Raw genomic sequence first — 18785 nt, 5'->3', positions numbered from 1 at the left:
ACCACGAGCATCTGGACTCTTACAGAATGAATTTTAGTAACTTCATAGAAGATATAAAAATATATAAACACTTGCACATATTTAAGCACTGCTCATAATGTTTTTACACGAGATTTTTTTTCGTATTCAAAAATGTGTTTTAAAGCATGATGTTTAATCTCTAATGTGGAGGGGCAGGGAGGCAGAAGGAACCTCACTTCATGGTGTAAGATTTAACCCCAGCATGCAACTAAAAACATATGGAAGCTGATAATTTATCTGAACACTTGCCTCCGTTCCGAGACTGCCTTCCAAAGCATCATTTCATTAATAGGTTATTCTGGGAAAAAAAATCACTGTAAATCTTAAAAGAAAGCTGCAGGTTTTTTTGACATTAGCTTGCTCAGCTAACAAGCTAACATTCCCTTTCAATTAATTCTCTAATTTGCCCAGGCAGTTAGCAGATACATACATCTTCATATCACCTGAGACACCTTTCAAATTTTTCCTGTATATTTACACTATTTAAGCCCTTGCAAGCCAGTGACCTGAAGTTGTTTTTAACCACTTGTTGCCCTTTCATCTAGTTTAAATATAACCACCTTTAAATAAAAAAACAAACCACCCAACACACCCAACCTCCCACTTTAATAGGTGCAGTTCTGAAGCTAGCGAGGGCCGTGATGAATTATTATCAAGACTAGGCTGATCTCTTCATATAAAAACCAACGTAAGGTTGCATTTACATCCGCTACAGATATGGTTACTGAATCGCAAAGAGAAAGGGACTGAGGCACAAGGAGAGTGAACACGGTGCAAGGGCAGCAAACCCCTTAATCCCAGGGGTGGGGGGATAATTAGGCCAGGATCAGATAGAGAGGAAAATAAAAACAGAGAGAAGAGGGTGGAGGGAGTAGGGCCAGGACGCAGAAAGGAGCCAGGGTAATGAGATCCCACAGGAGGAGGTTACAAGGAAGAGCCAAGCAGCCCAGGGAAGGGCAAAGCCCCGTCCCAGCTGCAGAAGGTCCCCTGCACCTGACAGTGCCCATGCAGGCCGCTCCTCCAGCCCCAGTCACGGCCGGACTCCTCTCCTCATCTCTCCCTCCATGTCCCCTAACACTAGATAGAAGCCATGGGCAGTCGGGATTGTCTCTGGTCTGGCTCTCGGTCCCAGGGTGGCTGGCACGGAGACCCCGCCAGACCTGCTTGCCCCCTGCCCACGCAGCGCTCTCCGCAGTGCCCCTTTCTGACCAGCCAGCTGCCTCCTCTCTGCATATATTATTTTTTTACACCTATGCAGTTTACCCAAAATATATTAATTTGGTGTTGAAGTAGGTTTCATCTCCCCCACAAGGGCTGTCCCACTGCAGGCCTGAGAGTCAGCTCCCTTGCTGCGGACAGACTGTTGACTCTACACCGACATTATATCATACCTAGCAAGTTTAAAACAAACACAGCTGTCCCTGAAGGGCTAGGTGATTTATGTGCATTAACAACCTTGGAAATACATTTTAAAAGCAGGCAGGATCCACAGATGCCTAAAAGTCCTCCTGCCTCTCAGCTGTGCTCCAATTTTGGAGCTATGGAGCAAGTGTTCAGAGTCACAGTCATCCACAGGAAGCTTCACCCACACACTCCCCCCGACAGACAAAACTGTATTCAAAATCAACGCCCCAGAAGCATAACCAGCAGGTTATGCCAGTTGTATTTATCATCCACAACTGTGATGTCACAGCCTAAACTAATTATGCAGAAAGGCACTTACTCTGTAGCTTCAAAAGTCAGCGCAGGCTCCAGTTTTTAAAGAAAGCGTTTTGATCGTCATAACTTCCCTCTCCATCTACGGCATCCTGAATGCACTGTAAAACCATCATCAAATTTAGCCCAGATCCCTTTGTACTTACTTCTTAATAAATGTAAACCACATACAGAAAAGTCCCTGGTCTGTGCCCTAACTTTTCCGGCTGCTCCGGGTGCTTGGAGGGAAGCAGCAGGTTTAAGGAGGTAGGAAACTGCAGCATGCCGTTCTGAGCAGGGATGTATTTGCACAACCTTATCAACCTGCATCATCTAGGGAAGGCTGCATAATATATTGCAATTTAGGTTTTACTACTGGCAAACTAATGCACCTCAACCTGAAAACAGTCTCTCTCTTGTTTGTACAGTCCATTTACTTCATTATGTCAATTAAAATAACCCAGTTCTGTTAAGAACCTCAAGGTGCCCATAAGCACACTAAACCCAGGGTTTTGGTATGATTTTGGGAATGCCATTGGTTAAGCTATTGACTGCTAACAGATGCAACATTAAAAAAAAAAAAAGTATATCCCTTGCTAGTGGTAAAGGAGCAGTAAAAACACACCATCTTAAAGCAAAGCTTAAAATGTTAAATATATTGGGACTATCTGTTGGGATCCCAAGATTTATTAGGGTTTTAAGAACCTTCTCCTGAGTAATCACCTTCTCAGGCTGGAAAAGAAAGAGCCCTCTCAAAACGGAGATAACCTCTCTCACTCACTTGTAACAAAGAAGGACACACGATGTGAAATGCTGAGCACCACCAGAAAGAAAAACAAGCCCAAGAAGAATAGCATCCACTTATCTTCGGAGGCCTAAAGATTTTCTGGGGCTTCACACTAACTCAAGCAGATTTTTATCCTTCTGCCTTTTGTTTGCTTCCCTGACTTTCATTTTCCCTTTTCTTCTCCTGCACCATATTTCACCCTTTTATAACCGTGTGCAAGGTTGGCATCCTGTCTGCTCCTGCCTCCGCTCCTCGCTGGATGAAGCAAACCGAGCAGCTGTCTCTGAGCAAAGATGAAAAGTAGCCCCAGCTTGTCCCACAGCCATCCCCATTTTTTTTTCCTATGCATGGAAACCCATCCATCAGCTCATGATAATGTGGTTTTACTTCTGTAGTGTGCAGTTGCTTCAGGGTTTGGGGTACGGTCCCTCAAGGGAGTTTCTGCAGCAATGTTTTCCACAAGCCTTGTTACCATTCTTTTTATTATTATTATTTTTTCCCTCCATAAGCTTTCTTACCTTTTGCTGTGTAAGTAAATTCATAAACACATCAAAGATAAACAGACACTGCAGATACAAGAGTTGGTATACCAGCAGCTACGCAAGAGAATATCACCCTCAGATGATTAATTTGATAAAACTGAATTGGTCCGCCCATTACAAGGATACATGTTTTGAATTACAAATTAAAAGACACAGTAAATGATCGATTTCTTGATATACGGAGAAGATATGAACAAGGTGGTTTGCAGCTCCATAAAGAATTACTTTTCATGTAATTCTATATATTCTCCCTTGCTCTCATTTTCCAAACCCAAGCAAACAAAACAACAAGGACAGCTGAACTGAATTAGTGAGCGTCCAAAAATATCCAGCCAATCTTTCTTAAACACACACAAGAATGTTTCTAGTTTGCCAAAAAAGAAGCAGTATTTTTAATACTGCTGCCCTCAAAGAAGCTGCCTCTTGGCTGTCTGAATTACAAACTACTGTCTTAGGCAGATAAAACAAAGAATATGTGAAAATATAACTGTGTATAGAACAAGCAACACCGTTATCAGTCGGCAGCCATCTCTACGCTGTCCCACATCATGTTTTTACTAATTTTTATTCAAACCAGTGGCCTGTAAAATCAACAGGATTTTGCCAGAGTAAAATCTCAGTGCTTCGCCTGGGGTTTTTTTTGTTTGTTTTACCTAAAACTTGACCTCTTATTTGCCAGTCTGGAGTCACCTGCAAGATATTTTTACCTTCCAAGACCGAGCTGAAATTTTTCCATAGGATTAGTGGCAGAGGAGACAGCAATGAAAATTTCTTAATAATAGCAAAAGTGACAGGGAAGAGGTGGGGGGAAGCTATTCAGCTGACAGCTTGGAAGTGATACACCATTTATATACTTTTCTTAGCATCCATTACAGGTTACACTGAAGCATAGCTTTTCTCCATTGTGGTAAATTTCATGCTGAGGAATGCAAGGAAAACAAAAAATCTGGAAGCACTAGTCATGTTGGAATCCGGATGTTAACATTAGAAGAAAAGATCTCGTGTGGTGTCAGGGTCCAGTGAAGAAATATTTGAAATACTGGGCCTAGCCGCTTCTTTACAACAAAAATGTAGCCAAGTCCCAAAAAACCTGCAGGAATCCTAACCATTGCAAACTATTTGGGGAGCCAGAGCAGTGCATGTTTAGGCCATATACTGAGTATTTACAGAGCAAAAATCTTTTCCATCGACTTCAAAGGGAGTTTGACATCACGTCTGGGTGGTTTAAACTGGAAGAAGTCCATGCATAAAAGAAGGGAGAACTTTTTTGGTTGGCCATGATCATGGGACTTCCTTCTTGCAGGAGGAGATTAAAATAGAACCACCTAGACAAGCAACTACAACATGTTGCATTTGGAGATACCTTCTCACGGATAACATATACACACACGCAAATGAATTAAGCAAGAGACTTTACTGTTTCTATACTGTGATCATTTCTGTTTTTAAATGCCTGGGCGGTGTTTGGAAACTATGGGTGAAAGGTTACTTGGTAGAGTGACAAATGGATTTGGACTTTGAGGTAGGGCAGGGCAGGGCATTAAAATAAAGCCGAGTGGTATCTTCCTACCATATAAATGTAGATAGGTTTTGAGAGGGAAGAAAACAAGTACATTGGCGTGGGCTGAACTAAGGAAGCATTTGTGTATCTCTTTTTTTTTTTTTCTTAAACAAACAAAAAACCTCCAACCATTGCATCTTCTTGTTCTGTTTTGTTTCATTGCCTGCCCAAACACACGGTTAAAACACAGGCGGAAGCCATACAAGGCTCGTTGGGTAATGAGGCAGGAAAGGTGAAACAGCCAGTGCTCAGAAGCCTCCCTTCCAACAAATTAGCCAGGTTTATAGCTTTGAAGGACCTCTCACACCGATCCTGATGGCAGGGCTGTTTGCCAAGCCTGGGGAAGGAAGATCAAAGGACACCGGCACTTGGAGAGAAGGGGAGTGTTGAGCGAGTTCAGAAACGCTGCCCTGTGCCTCCAGAGAAACAAGCTAGCTGGCTGGGAGCACCAGTATAGGAAAAGCTGCACCGTCTGATAAAAAGGCCACAAGCAAGTCAGATTGGTCTGAAATACGGGCATATAGCTCCCTTTTTCCTCTTCTTAAGTGCAAAATACAATTTTGCAAGTGAATTAGTGACAGTCTTTGGAAGGACTTTTCCACTTGCTCCAGCCAGCTGCCAAATGAGATTCTCAAGGGGAAAGCCGTACAGGTGCCCACCTCATCAGACCTGCTGGGCCCCCCCGGGGCAGAGCCCAGGGGGCTGTCACTCCACAAAGTTCTGCCTTCAGCAGTGCTGCATTGGAGGATGCTTTTGGGCAGAGGTTCCAAAACTTCTCGCCTTATCCAGCACCCAGCAAGAGCCTGAGAGAAGGAAGGGATGCAGATGGTCCAGGAAACAGTTTCCTTTCAGAAGTGAAAAGCAACAGATCAAAGCCTACTTCTGCTACTCTGTCCCCTGTATCAAAAAAAATCTGCCTGCAATCATGAGTCAGAGCCCTTTAAATAACGTTATTATAGGCCTATCACTTTGGAAAAGTGCATTTCAGTGCTAAATGAATAAAGATATTAGCTTTATGTATTTATATATATATCACTAGTTGATGCATAATTAATTAAAATCAAAACACATGCAATGCAGCTCTGGAAAGCTTCCATATGAAACAAAATTGAAAAGGCTAAGAATATTTAGTTAAGAAAGAAAATGAATAAAATTAAATCATAAACAATATAGACCCAAGCACATCAATTCACCTTGTGAAAATCCGCAAACTAATAAAAGAAAGTACATTTTGAAAAGAAAATACAGTGCACAAGTGACTGACACTGTCCATCAAGGCCAGTAAACAAACACAACAGAGACAAAGACTGGACATTTAGTGGCTAGAAGAAAGTCCCATACAACAGCAAGAATGAAACCAAAATCACCAACCTGGTCAGAGGATTGAAACTCAGATAGCACTGGGGCTTTGGACAAGCTCTTTCTTCAAGGGGTAGCTGGAGTGGTACCATATTACCACTGCCCCGCAACACTTGCCACCCTGACCCAGCACAGCCGGGGTGGGAAGCACACAAAAGCCCCGCACGTCATTTTTCCGCAAGGTCATTTCTTTGCTCTATCAAACAAAGTATCTCCTTTTACTGTAATTCTCCTTGAGCACTGTGGTTGGTAAGAGTTATCCAGGTCAGCTCACATCACCCTGGGTGGCAGCAGACCTGGCACCAAAGGGACGAGGACGGCTCAGCCATTCTGCCCAGCCAGCTCTGCCTGCCCACACCAACGTCGCCCAGCAGCTCAGCTGTTCATGGAGCGGACACGGGGCTTTAGCCTAACGCGCACACCATTCCCTAATGCATGCTGCAGAATATCATGTACTTTCATATAAAAAAAAGTATGCAGTGCTGTGTGAGACTAAACATAGGTGGACAACTGCACTGATATGGAGGGGAAAATCCTTTGCAATATATTACAGATACAGAAATTGTTACTGTCCTATACATTTTCCATACTTGCCTTCTGTGCAATGCTTGAGACCATCTCTAGGACAAATAACTTTTCAGAAGGCTACCCATAGCCCTAAATACAATTCATGGAAGGCAGAAGTCAAAATCATTTTGACCTTAAATAGTGCATCCCATTTTCTGCTTTATCATGAGTATAAAAATGTGAACTATAACGTAGTCTCAAAAAGTCAATTTGGACCGAGTTCCCCAAGCACAGCAGGGAAAAGGCTAATGTTAGCGAAGAATAATCTGTTTACTACATGTATTTGGTAAAGCTTTCCCAGCACCACCATGCAATACTTCTAAGGAACGAGATACAAACAGCCTATTTTTGAAGTACTTCACCAGATTCAGCTTCAGTCTGAATATTCAAACTTTAAGGCAGTCTTTTTGTAGCCAAGCTTGCCTCCAAGAAAAAAAAAACAAATTTGGGGGCGAGAGGAAAGAGGACCCCACAGATCAACTTTGCCACCTGAACTGGAGGCACAAGCAAAATAGTTTTTGGGCCTGTTTTGTTTATTTTTAAATAGAAACACAGTAGAAAAGATACAGGTCTTTGCTTAGCTGTGCTATTCATTGCTGAAACCGAAATGCTGGAGCCCATATTTCCTAAAATTCCGTAGCAACAGTGTGGAAATAGCTCTTGCAGTGAGCCAACTAACCTCTCTTTATCAGCCGAGAAAACCAGGCACTTGGAGAATGCAATTAATCTTCTCCAAGGTGGAGAGCTCAAGGGCTGCAGTGGATAACAGTCCAGAAGTGTCCATTTTTCCTCTATTGATTATGAAGGAAGTCTAAATTTTTCAGTTTCTGCTGCATTTGTATTTTCACCAAGAAGCATTTCATTCCATTCATGAAGAAAAACAAGCAAAGCTCTTAGCACTCCAAAACTGGAACATTCTTGTCAAAGAATTTAACGCATTAGACCAGCAAGATTTAGGAGACTCGATGTGAAAGAACACAGCTAGGCAGCGATGACGACAAAAGGGCAGCCTGACAGCTTATTGACTGAGAATGGCTTTCACATCAGGAAGAAAAGAATAAACATCATTTTCTGAGTGCCAGATATGAAACACGCAGTAACGTAAGTAACTATACAGATGGCTGACTCTAGAGCGGACCTTACGGATAACTGCAGGGTAACAAGTAAGTTTTAAACTATGCAATGCTTCTTAAGCAATTTGCAGGCTTTTATTTATGCATTCTGTATTCCATACATAGAAAGAATTAAATTAGTTTTCTCCCAAACTGTGTATATTGCAAAGCCTAAAGTCAAATTTCAGCATGCCTGTCACCAGAAAGAAGTAACATTGCAAACAATGAGCAGGGACATCAACAAAAGAATCAGGTGGGATAAGCTCTTTGTATAAAAAATAAATCCATTTTTTGGTAGATATTCTGGCAGAAAAGGATGGGGATAGAGATCCCTAGCACATTAAAATAGCCAACAGCATTTATGTTCTTAAAAGCCCATAGGTCTGGAGTAACAGATTGAATAGTGAGACCATACCTGAGCTGCTATCAGGATACACAACTGCAACACAGGTGAACACCTGACTCCAAGTAGTCTTTGTTAAGGCTCAGCTGAAGACTGGCAGCAGGCGAGCCAGAGCAGCGCAGCTGCAAAGCTTCCCCGACACTTAACCTAAGAGCTTAGTTACGCCCACCCTGTGTTTCAGGGTACACATTCTTTGGCACTAGTGGATCTCAACAGGTCCCCCAACTTTTTGAAGCAGCAGGCAGCATCCAGCTCCTCAGATCAGTTAGTGCATCCCTTTTAAATCTTATAATTTAAGTTCTTTATAGGCTAACAGGCTTGAGGTGGCGTTCTCAGACTGTCTCTCATCGCAATCCTCTCTGTTCTGTACCTTATGGCAACATTTCTTCTTCTTATGAATGCATGTAGCCAGAGGATGGTAAGGAAAAGGGAATAAGGGAATTTCACACGGCACTAAGAGTAACATAAATGCTGTGGCAACGCTCAAAAATGGCAGGAGAATATTTAGAAGGGTGACAGAGGAATTGGTTACAGCTGTACAGGAGAGTTAAGAAAAGCAAACTGCCTTTCTGCATGATAGATAATCGATCAGTCTGACACATCAGAAGACAACACTTTATAACAGAATGGCAGGAACAGTAAGAAGGTAGGAATACGATGGATAAGAATTTAATAGAGCACTTCAGAGCAGTAACATTTCTGCTGGGTAGGGCTTGACCGAGTGCAACTTTCTGGAAACTATATTGGCTAACACAAAACTATTTTTTGTTTTTAGGACAGAAAAGGGAATTGATTTGTCTTCCATTTGAAGATGCTGTATGTCATACCGTGTAATATGCCATAAGAGAAGCAGGGCTTATGAGAAGACAAAATCAGTTTTGTCAATCCAAATTACATCACTAGGCAAGTAAGAAGCAGTGGGGCTCCAAGCCTTTTCAGAGGGACATGATGGTCTCGCAGCTATTCCATCTGCCTCATGATCTTTAGATGATGGCCACTACCAGCACTACAACTTCTACAGATACTGCTCTCTGTTCAGGGTGCTGAGGTATTCTTTGTCAATGTACCGTATTGGGGGGTGGGGGTGGCAGGGAATCACAGGGTAGTGTATAAACAAGACTCAACTGAATTTCTACAAGGTCCCACCTTTCTTTGCATCACTCCAAAAATTACTATCTTTTCAAGGTGTTACCAAGGGATGCACAGTCCATTTAAAGAAGAGCAAAACACATTGGAGGCTAAAATTAAACTAAATTAAATCTGGAAGTGAATTAATATAAACTGTTTTGCATCAAGACTCAAGGGACTGAAATCGCAAAGAAGGGAATTTTTCCTTTTATAGTTTGCTGCTACTTTTTGGCAGTTACAAACAAAGAGCCATCCTTAAACAGAACGCTTGGAGAGCATCTTTAAGCAGGCTCTTTCATTCCTATTTGGGAACCTGAACAATAGCAACCGTGATAAAAACAACTTCAAGTCACAATAAATACATTGTTCCCATTTAATTAATGTTTTACCCAATACAATTGGTGTGTAAGAGGTCAGAGGAACAGAAAATTGTATACTATAGAGATCACGCTGTCAGGTAGCACATTAAAAATATTAAAAATGTTTTCCATGACTGTTCCACAACATACACTGAGATGGGACTAGCAGAATAGCATGTGCACCAACCAATTCTTTGTAAGTGGGAAGCTGAACCCTGTAATCTCTTTATCATCCTGTCAGTGAGTTAATGGTCATTACCATGAACAGATTCTTATTTTATCAAGCAAGTCAAGGCATCACTGGTGCTTTTCATATGATAATACTGATGCTTTACACCACAATTAAAATGAGTACAAATTTTTTAGCTTTACCTAGGCTTAGCTGCAACCTTTCAACTTGCAAACACCACCCTGAAAGTCTTATCAGAGATACTCATGTAGCACGCTATTCTCCTTATGACCAAACCTCTCTTTCTCTCTCCCATTCCCTCTCCTGTAAATACAGTATAAAAGGCTTAGAGGTAGAAACAATAGAGGAAACTGTTAGCTGAGAAAAACCTTTCCTACACATAGTGTAACACTACCATCCAGAGCAGAGCAACTGGAGCTTAACATGTGTTTTCGTTCAAGATTACCAAAACTCCAATGAATGTTGCTTTCCTTTATCAGCACTAAAAATATTCTAACAAACATCCTCATGTCAACAGTTACATATTTTCAAAACAGAAATCTCCCATTGGGCTTTGTTTGTTATCAGCAAAAAGTCATTTTGCAATATTTTGCGTTCCAGCTCCCCTCCTCCAAACAGCAACCACCACCACTGCTGATTTCTTTAATTTTTGGAAACGTTTTACTTTGTCCAAACAAACATGCAACCACGACCACTGCTGATTTCTTTAATTTTTGGAAATGTTTTACTTCATCCAAACAAACATGGAAATCAGTTTTCATTCAAATATGTGATGAACTCAAGAGTTAGACTTACAAAGGGTTTTCTTTGCTGGTTTTTTTTTCAGGTTAAAGACATCCTTGTGTATTTAAGTTGGATAGTAGTGGTGGTTTGGTTTACAAAGGATGCTTCTAATCCTACCACTAAATAAAAAAAAAATCAAGAACTGGACTGCAGCTAAGTGTGAGCACATGTAAAACAGAACTGAGACCACGCAGGGCAGTGTTGATCTTGGACCCTAAAAGGAATGTTACTAAAAGTTCAATGATCTTCAGAGGTGACCCCCTCAACCTCATGATTTTCTGTGTTATCTCAGGACACCTCATGTACAGCAAAATGAAAAAAAGAAATAACTGAGTCTCAAGTCAACTTCTGCAATATGTCCCAGATAAGTGTTCCTATTTCTTCTTTTAAACTGACAAAATCTGGTGAACTGGGGAAGGGAGAGAGAGTACAGGGAAGCAACAGCTTCCCTCAGAGAAGTACTCCAAGCTCATGTGCACTTTACAGTAGTCCTTTCTAGGGACAGAAAACCCATTCACCACGTAAATCTATTAAATATGGGAGTTGATGAAAGACAATGAGAGCACTGGAAAAAAAATAAAGTAGGCTGCAAATGCTGCCAGCAGTCCCTATTTGCACTGGTGTCTCCTCCCGAAGGGGTAGCGACTGAAGAGCAAAGTCACACACTGTAGGCTGCCTATCATCAATATACATGAACATCTGTGTTGCATCTATCCCAGCCAAAAGCAAACCTGTGACCGGTGGAGGCGGGCTCTTTGCTGCAGTGCTGTTCTCCACAGCCCTTCCTCTTTACGAAACTATATTTAATCGTTAGGAACTGAGGTACTGCCAGCCAGCAAGACACAGCATTGTGTTTGTATGGTAACAAGCCGTATGGTAATCTCCTACGTATAAAGGGGGAAGCTGAAGTCAAGATTTTACAGTATGATCAATGATTTCTGGGTGCACAGTTCAAGTTACTCTGAAGAAGTGTTGAGTTCAGCTTCTGGAGGGAAAAAAAAAAAATTAAAAAAAAAAAATCAGGCTCCTTTAACAACTCTTAAGCTAAACCAGCTTTGGGTTGAGGTACCCAAATCACTGGTTGTTTTGGGATGGTTGCCATGAGGACCTTGAGAGAACTACCTTGTGAAATGAATTAAGCCGCAATACATCACATTTAAAACCTGGTGTCCTTGCTTCAGGTTGCTCTTTGGTCTTTGCTCAGCCAGCCTCTGTGGATGGGGTAAATGTACATTTAGAGATGGAAAAACAAAAAAAAGGTCTCTCCCAAGGGCCTGGGAAGGTGAGCAAGTTTCCATGAGGTAAGCAAGGGTGTGAGCCCACGGGCATACTGCAGTGGCCTCGGTGCACGGTCTTCCCCTACGGTACACAAGGGGTATCCTGCTGAGAGCAAGCACACGGCGGGTACTGTCCCCATCCCCGCCGTCGCTCACCCCACAGCTCGCAGCCTGCACTCACACCCACAGCACCTGTGCAGCCATTGCCACGTGCTCCGGCACATCCTTCTGCAGGGGTGAGAGGCCAGCCGGCTGGCCACCCCGCTGCCCCGCCGGCGCTCCCTGCCCCATGGCGGGGCTGCCGCGGGGTCACCTCGCCCAAGAGGGGAGCTTGCCCCACTGGAGGAGAGCGGCGGGCTCACCTGGAGCGGGGCGGGCTCGGCCTGTCCGTGCTGTGTGACACAAGGCGGACATGGGCAGCTTAGGGCAGCTGATTTGCCGTTGGTGACTGTGAGGAACGGCATCCAAAGCCACCCAACAGCGTTTGCTTTTGGCTAGGCCACTGTGTGCTTCTCACGTACCAATGATTGTTTAAACATCAATCAAACATTGTTCACTCTGCGCCATGACAGCTACAGCTTGGCCTTCACACAGGTCTTCTCCCTCTCTGCTCTCCATCTCTGTTCCCCAAACCTGAGACTGTCCTTTGGCCTCCTGCTTACCTTCAGAGCAGTTGCTCTTCTCTGAGCCATCAATCAGCGTGGATGGCCACCAGATGCATTATCCAAGCTGGCAGCCACCCTGGTTGAACACATCCAACACGGCAGCTGCCCTCCAGCAACAGTCCAGTGGTACCCAGTGCCCTCTTGGGCACTGGGCTGACCTCCACTACCTTTGTGCCCCGATGGACTGGGGACCCTGAGAGAGCTGATAAGCACCTTGGCTGTGCCTGTGGAAGGGGTAGAGATAAAGACCAGGTCCTTTTTCATACAAAGCCAACAGATAAATTGGGAGAAAGGACAGAGGGACAATCTGGACAGCGTTATGAGTCTCTGTTCAAAGGCTGCTGAATCCTGCTGAAAGGGGATTTAAGGGAGCATATGACAGCTAGCAATAGTTGTCTCAGCCCATTGAACTTCAAGTCTCCCCCTCTCCTGACATCTAATATGCCCCTGCAAATTGAGCTCTGTGTGTAGGGGCTATATGAGATAGCTACTCTGGTTCTACTGCTCCTGGGGATACTCCTGCACCAAAAAGATGCTGACAGCAAGAAGCACGCAAGTCACCTCCTCTGTCCTGGCACTGCCCAAGTACCAGAAGGCAGCAGAATAAGATGCCTCTTTTGTCTTAATATTTAACCACTTTTAGACCTTTGATGTGTTTATGGCTCAGCCTAAAACACCTGAAAGACATCAGTTTGTGTACTAGGCACACTGGACCCATTCAGCAGAACCTAGTTTTACAAGTGAGATGAAGCTCAGTCTTCTTTGCACACTCACTCAAGATACACATCCAGACAAAAAAAAAAAAAAAAAAAAAAAAAAAAGGCAATCCTTCACATCCTTTTGCTAACCAAAGATGCAAATCAAATTGCACTGGCAGACTGTTCTCCTTCCTCAGTTCTATAAAGAGTTTCCATGCAGAAAACATCTTATGTGCCCGCTGAATTCTTTCTTCCACAGTATTCTGTTAAACTCTCAATTAGAAAACAAAATAAAAAACCAAAGTACTATTGCACTAGCTGTTTCCATGTACTGGTCAAGAACCTTCATCATAGGCACAATACCTATAGTGCAACTATCCACCAAAGAGAAACCTAAATTCCATGGAATTACTGCTGCAGCGTTGAAGCACATAAGCTGCCAAAGCATTCAGAAAGTTAATAGATTTGTTTATGGAGTAGACAAGGCTTAATTAAACCAGGCAGCTCCAAAGAACAGTAAATCCTCTCTCCTCCTGTCTTCCCCCACCCCCCCCTTTTTTTTCCTAGAGTATCTTTCTCCTAGTGGCTTTCCTCTTCCTAATAATCCCATCACAAATGACAGATATGTTATCAGTCATCACTGGGATTTGACACGTTCTTAATACCTGTCATGACAGCTCTGAAGTCTGCATGCTACCCCATTGTATTCCAAGGCATCTGCACGAGGTAATGGACACATCAAATAGCAGTCAATGGCGCTGCTTTATTGGACTGCTGAAGGCTTGCAATATAGAAGCAGATGCTTAAAAAAACCCTAATCTGTGATTATTCAAAATTACACACAGAATAATTAAATACAAAACAGTACAAATAGCTTTTGCACTCTCTATGCCTATGATCATCTTGGCCACATTGTAGAACTTATTATTACATATTTATTGATAAGAAGGCTTTAATATTTAAGAAAAGGTATCAGTATTGGTAATAGTGAAGATCACATTAATAATCCAAGGTCTTCACTGAAAAGTTCAAAGTATTATACTCATGCTGGTAACATGGCAGTGTATTGCTGCACCCATACAGAATATCTCCCGGTTCCTTCAGTCTCTGCTTTACTAACAGAGTACCTGATGCAGAAGTGAGGTGCAAGCCAAGGCTAGAACCAGAGTTAACATTCAGAGGTGAACACCTGAATTGATATGAAGACAATGGGATTGTGAAGTGTGTCATTCACAATAACTGTCAATACTTTAAAACCAAAGACTGAGCGTGACTGCAGGAGTTTGAAAAGAGAGTGTATCCTTGATGGGGACACAAGGAAAAGACAGTGTCTTATCACTAAGCGATAAGGACAAGGAACACCAACTAGCAGGTTTTATATGAGTCCATTCCTAGTGCCTGCCGATTTCTGTGGACCTCTTAATACAAGTAGTTTTGTTTTTTCTTTGTTCAAGCCCTCAGAAGAGCCGTGACAGATACAGCACTCCACAGAACAAATTCCATACAGAACTCCCTAAACAGATGTATTTTCTTTTAGTCAAATTCTAGTATTACTTCAGATGACTGGTCATCTGTGTGCAATACTTTTTAGGCACAAACATAAAATAATTTCTTACTGTAATGTTTTGTTGGAGCCTTAAACTTGCAGAAGACTTTCTCTCAGTTTAGCTGAGCTGCTGCAAAGCATCATACAGCCACAGCCTCTGCCAACAGCATATGAGCTGCATGACAGCAATGTGCCTTGCCATTAGTAAATGCAATAGCTTGTTGTTCTCAATGCATTTACAGTTTTGCACAAAAGCAGAAAAAAAAACCTCCAACAAAAACAAAAACCCCACACAGATCAGAGACAATGCAGCCCTGTGCACACGAGTAACTTAAGGCCCTTTCAGCAAGGCAATAAAGCTAAGGCAGAACTGTGAGCTGGAGTCAAAAGGAAGCATCCCATTGACATAATGAGCTTTGGAGAAGGTCTGAAGTGAAGAAGACAGGCAAACCACGTTCAGCCACCTAAGTGACTGCATGTCCTTTGGACAAAATTGTTAACCAGTACTAAGGGTCTGAAGAGATTGTTTTCATCTACAAGAAATGGATGAGCAAACTGGGCTTTTTTTACAGTGCAGTTTTATTTAGGAGAGACACAAGAGTAACTCTTGTACCTGTAAGCACTCGGGAACAAAAGTGATGGTATTTGGGGAGAGGGGGACGTTGTTCCCAGCATGTGGCTTGACAACACAGCAAATGCTGTTCCAGGGATCTAAACCACTGCAATAACAGCACTGGTTGAGTATAAACTCACCCTGCCAGCTGAAGCACTTTCAGAAAAGCTGAAAGGTTAAGTTTGTATCAGTAGGCTTCATACCAGATCAGATACTGCCTGTTCTCGATCAGCCAACGTAAAAACATACCACAAACAAACTCGGTATTATATTTACTGATCATGATCTTATGCCAGGGCCTGTTCCGGATCAAATTTGTACTGCTGGCTGAGCCTAGGTTGCATGGGGCAAGATGATGGCTGCATGGCCCCAGTGAGAAGTCTTCCCAGCAAATATTCCCTTCTGGCTTCGCTCCAAGGAGCATTATTGCTTCTGCTGTCTACACTCCCAGTTATTCCTTTCATATACCCTCTCAGCTGTAAGCAAATCAACATGCCAATCCCTTGGGACACATGGCTTAGCTTATACTTAAGACTTGCCATTCTGGTTTGTGCTTTGGACATTGATTTCCATTGTCTCAGCTATCACTCAACAAAAGGGCATTTAATTGCTGTCTCATTTAGTCTGGGGGAGAGGGGGAGAACAACTTTTACCAGCCCTCTGATTGATGGCAGCCATTAGCACCTTCTAGCACAATACCGACTTATTAGAAGCGCGATTTACATGTGAAGTTCATTGCCACACAAGTGAATCAGATTGCAGCTACGCTTACTTGAACAACTTTAGAGACAAAATCTTCACGTGAAATGAATTTGCAGAAATGCTTACACTGGCCACCCATTTAAAGGGAAAACTTTGAAGACTAATGAAGTTTGAGGAAAGCTTCTAGAAAGAAAAGAAAGTTCAGTAAAGATCTCATAGTTTTTGTTTCTCTTGTTAATTGCTACCATGTAGGTGCTTTAATGGTTGTTAAAAAAAATACAACCAATCTAATTTGTACTTATTTACACACATCTAACACCAGGAAACACTTCATATCCACTATGCTTCAAAGTTCATAATTTCATACTATGAAAGGCAATGCTGAAGAATCCCATAAACTATTTTCCCCTCTTGTATGAGCATTTCCATTTTCTTTGTGATGGAGGAATGAACAAAATTAATATCCACATTTAATATCCTCCGTGTTCTGTAGAGCAATGAGCCACATACTCTGGTGTTCAAGCCAAACTGCTGACAGTGGATTTTTAGTACTTGGCTCGTTTTATTAAAAAGCACAAGGATGCTAATCTTCCTTTCAAAGGAACAGAGCTCAAGAAACTACTACATCAGTGAAGGCTTCTTGAAATACTACCTTTAATCAGTCCAGTTATGTAAAACTTGCAGTAATTTCAGTAAGTTTGATGTAGTTTAATGCAACTTATCAAAATGTTTAATCATTGCAAAATCTAAGACCAAGCACCTTTTGAACATCAGACTTTCCAGCCAGACACAGAAACAAGCTGAGGCACTGGGTACTGTCACACACAACTTTGTGCATTTTTTTGGAAGATTTACCATGGGAGAGGCAGATCGAGAAAGGTCGACTTGCAGCAAGGGAACAATGTACAGCCAAATATGTGAGCACTCGTGCCATCTCAGCTGTGGGAGCGCTAACCCTGGCCAGGCAGAGACTTTCTGAAACCATGTTAGCTACACCCACAAAAAAGCACTTCTGGCTACTTTCAGAACATATCCTCTGTTATTCACATAATTGGTTTAAAATTCCACAGCAAAATTACTCTGCTATTACTTGCTTTCAGTGAGTCCACCCTTACATTCACATCCCCCACAGGACCCACCTTTGTTCCTTAGTGATTCTCATCTTCCCTGATGTGTATTTCTAAATAAGCTTAAATAGTGGCTATTTTCATGCTTTTTCCTACATTTCAAAAAATCATGACTTTAGGTACATAAATGAATGTGCAAAGGCGGAATGCACTTTTTCGTTTTAGAACATGTAAAATTGTTTTTTGATCCCTTCCTTTCCCATTAGTTTTTAAGAGGAAGTCAAACTTAACACACAGAAGCGTTCCAAAAAAAAAAAAAAAACCCAAACCCCAACCCTAAACAAAAACCCTCCCAAACTGGCCTGCAGCCAGATACTAGAATACACTTGTTTTCTTAACTTGGCTCTTTGTAAATTTTATTTTCCTCTCCCACTGTTTCGTTTCTCTTTGGTGTCGGACAGGAGACACGTGTTTCTCTTGCTGGAAAGGCTAAGTGCTATCTTCCGAAAACTACAGTCTATGGACAATTATTACCGGTAGCCAAGATGAAGGCGGCACAGGCAATCCCAGCGAAACGCCTTGCCTTCTCCTCCAGGCTCACGCCAGGCTGGAACCAGCGCTCCCGACAGCAGCACTTCAGGAGCATCGCCAGCACCAAGCGAACTGCGAAAACGGTTTTAAACCACTTTGCAGCTACAGAACAGACCGAGCGCCATGTTTGTGCAACCCCTCTGTCAATCTTCGCTTCAGGTCTCTTTGCTCACTTCAGGATAAAGAAAATTCTTAGTTGGAAGAAGGTTTTACAAGCTGGTTTCTGAGAAACCTGTCAAGCCAACACGTGCTAATCAACGTGAACAGGTCCTGGAAAAGAAGTTGATCGAATCTCTCCAATCATCCTCAGAGACGCAGTCAAACCCGTGCACCTTCGAGATTCAGGTCAATCACACATCTGCTCAGCATCCCCCTGGGACACTCAGAATGTAAGTGCAAAATTAGGGCAAGCACTAGCACAGCAGTAGGCTGAAGCATCTTGCTGGCAGAGGCACAAACCTGCTCTCCTACCCAGCATACCATCTATAAATAGGTTTATGAATACAGAAACTCTGCCAAGCTGTTCTTTCTTTTTTTTTTTCCCTTTACTAATTTTTAATGCCTCTTGCAAGATTGGCTCCTAGAAGTTTTATCTCCATTAGTAGTAATAAACATTTATTATATGCTCCAGCAACATCTGAAAGTCTTGATGAATAGCAACAAATTTGTCTAGAAAAATAGAATATAATTGTCCATTTAGAAAACTCTAATGTATTAAAAAAAGGAAAAAGCTAGCTTACCTGAAAACAAAAAATTCACATGAGAAGTCTGCGTGCACACCACAGCTTGGGAGAGAGGAACCCACTTCTGCTGGGACTTCAGGAGGAGACGGGGCGGCGTCAGTGTTTAGTCTTGTTCAGCTGTGCTCCAGCGGGTACCAGGTGAGCCCCAGAACTGAGCCCTGGGCTGTCCCCCTCGTTCTTCTCACCTGGAACAACAGAACAGGCTGTCAGCTCCCTCAGCACAGGAACGATGCAACATTCCATATTCAAGACCCAGTGATGGGTGTTCACACTGTCTGACTGCTGGAGATACAGCCTTATAAAAGGGGAAACTCATTACAGCTGCCATTATTCATAAGCATGGTTCTCTGCTTTTCTCTACTGCAGGTGCCCTCTC

General features: G+C 42.6%; 1 protein-coding gene across 1 annotated transcript in view; it reads right to left on the bottom strand.

The window, feature by feature from the left end:
- The window catches only part of PLXNB2 (plexin B2), a 265036-nt gene that overhangs the window by 163341 nt on the left and 82910 nt on the right, over positions 1 to 18785 (bottom strand). The window contains exon 3 of the mRNA XM_050891898.1: positions 18407 to 18594. The gene's annotated coding sequence lies outside the window, so the exon portion shown is untranslated. The remainder of the gene's footprint in view (positions 1 to 18406; positions 18595 to 18785) is intronic.

This window comes from Gymnogyps californianus, chromosome 1 (assembly GCF_018139145.2).
Source record: "Gymnogyps californianus isolate 813 chromosome 1, ASM1813914v2, whole genome shotgun sequence".
Taxonomy (NCBI): Eukaryota; Metazoa; Chordata; class Aves; order Accipitriformes; family Cathartidae; genus Gymnogyps; species Gymnogyps californianus.
The sequence above is the reverse complement of the archived record's forward strand: the minus strand, read 5'-3'. Positions and strand labels throughout refer to the sequence as shown.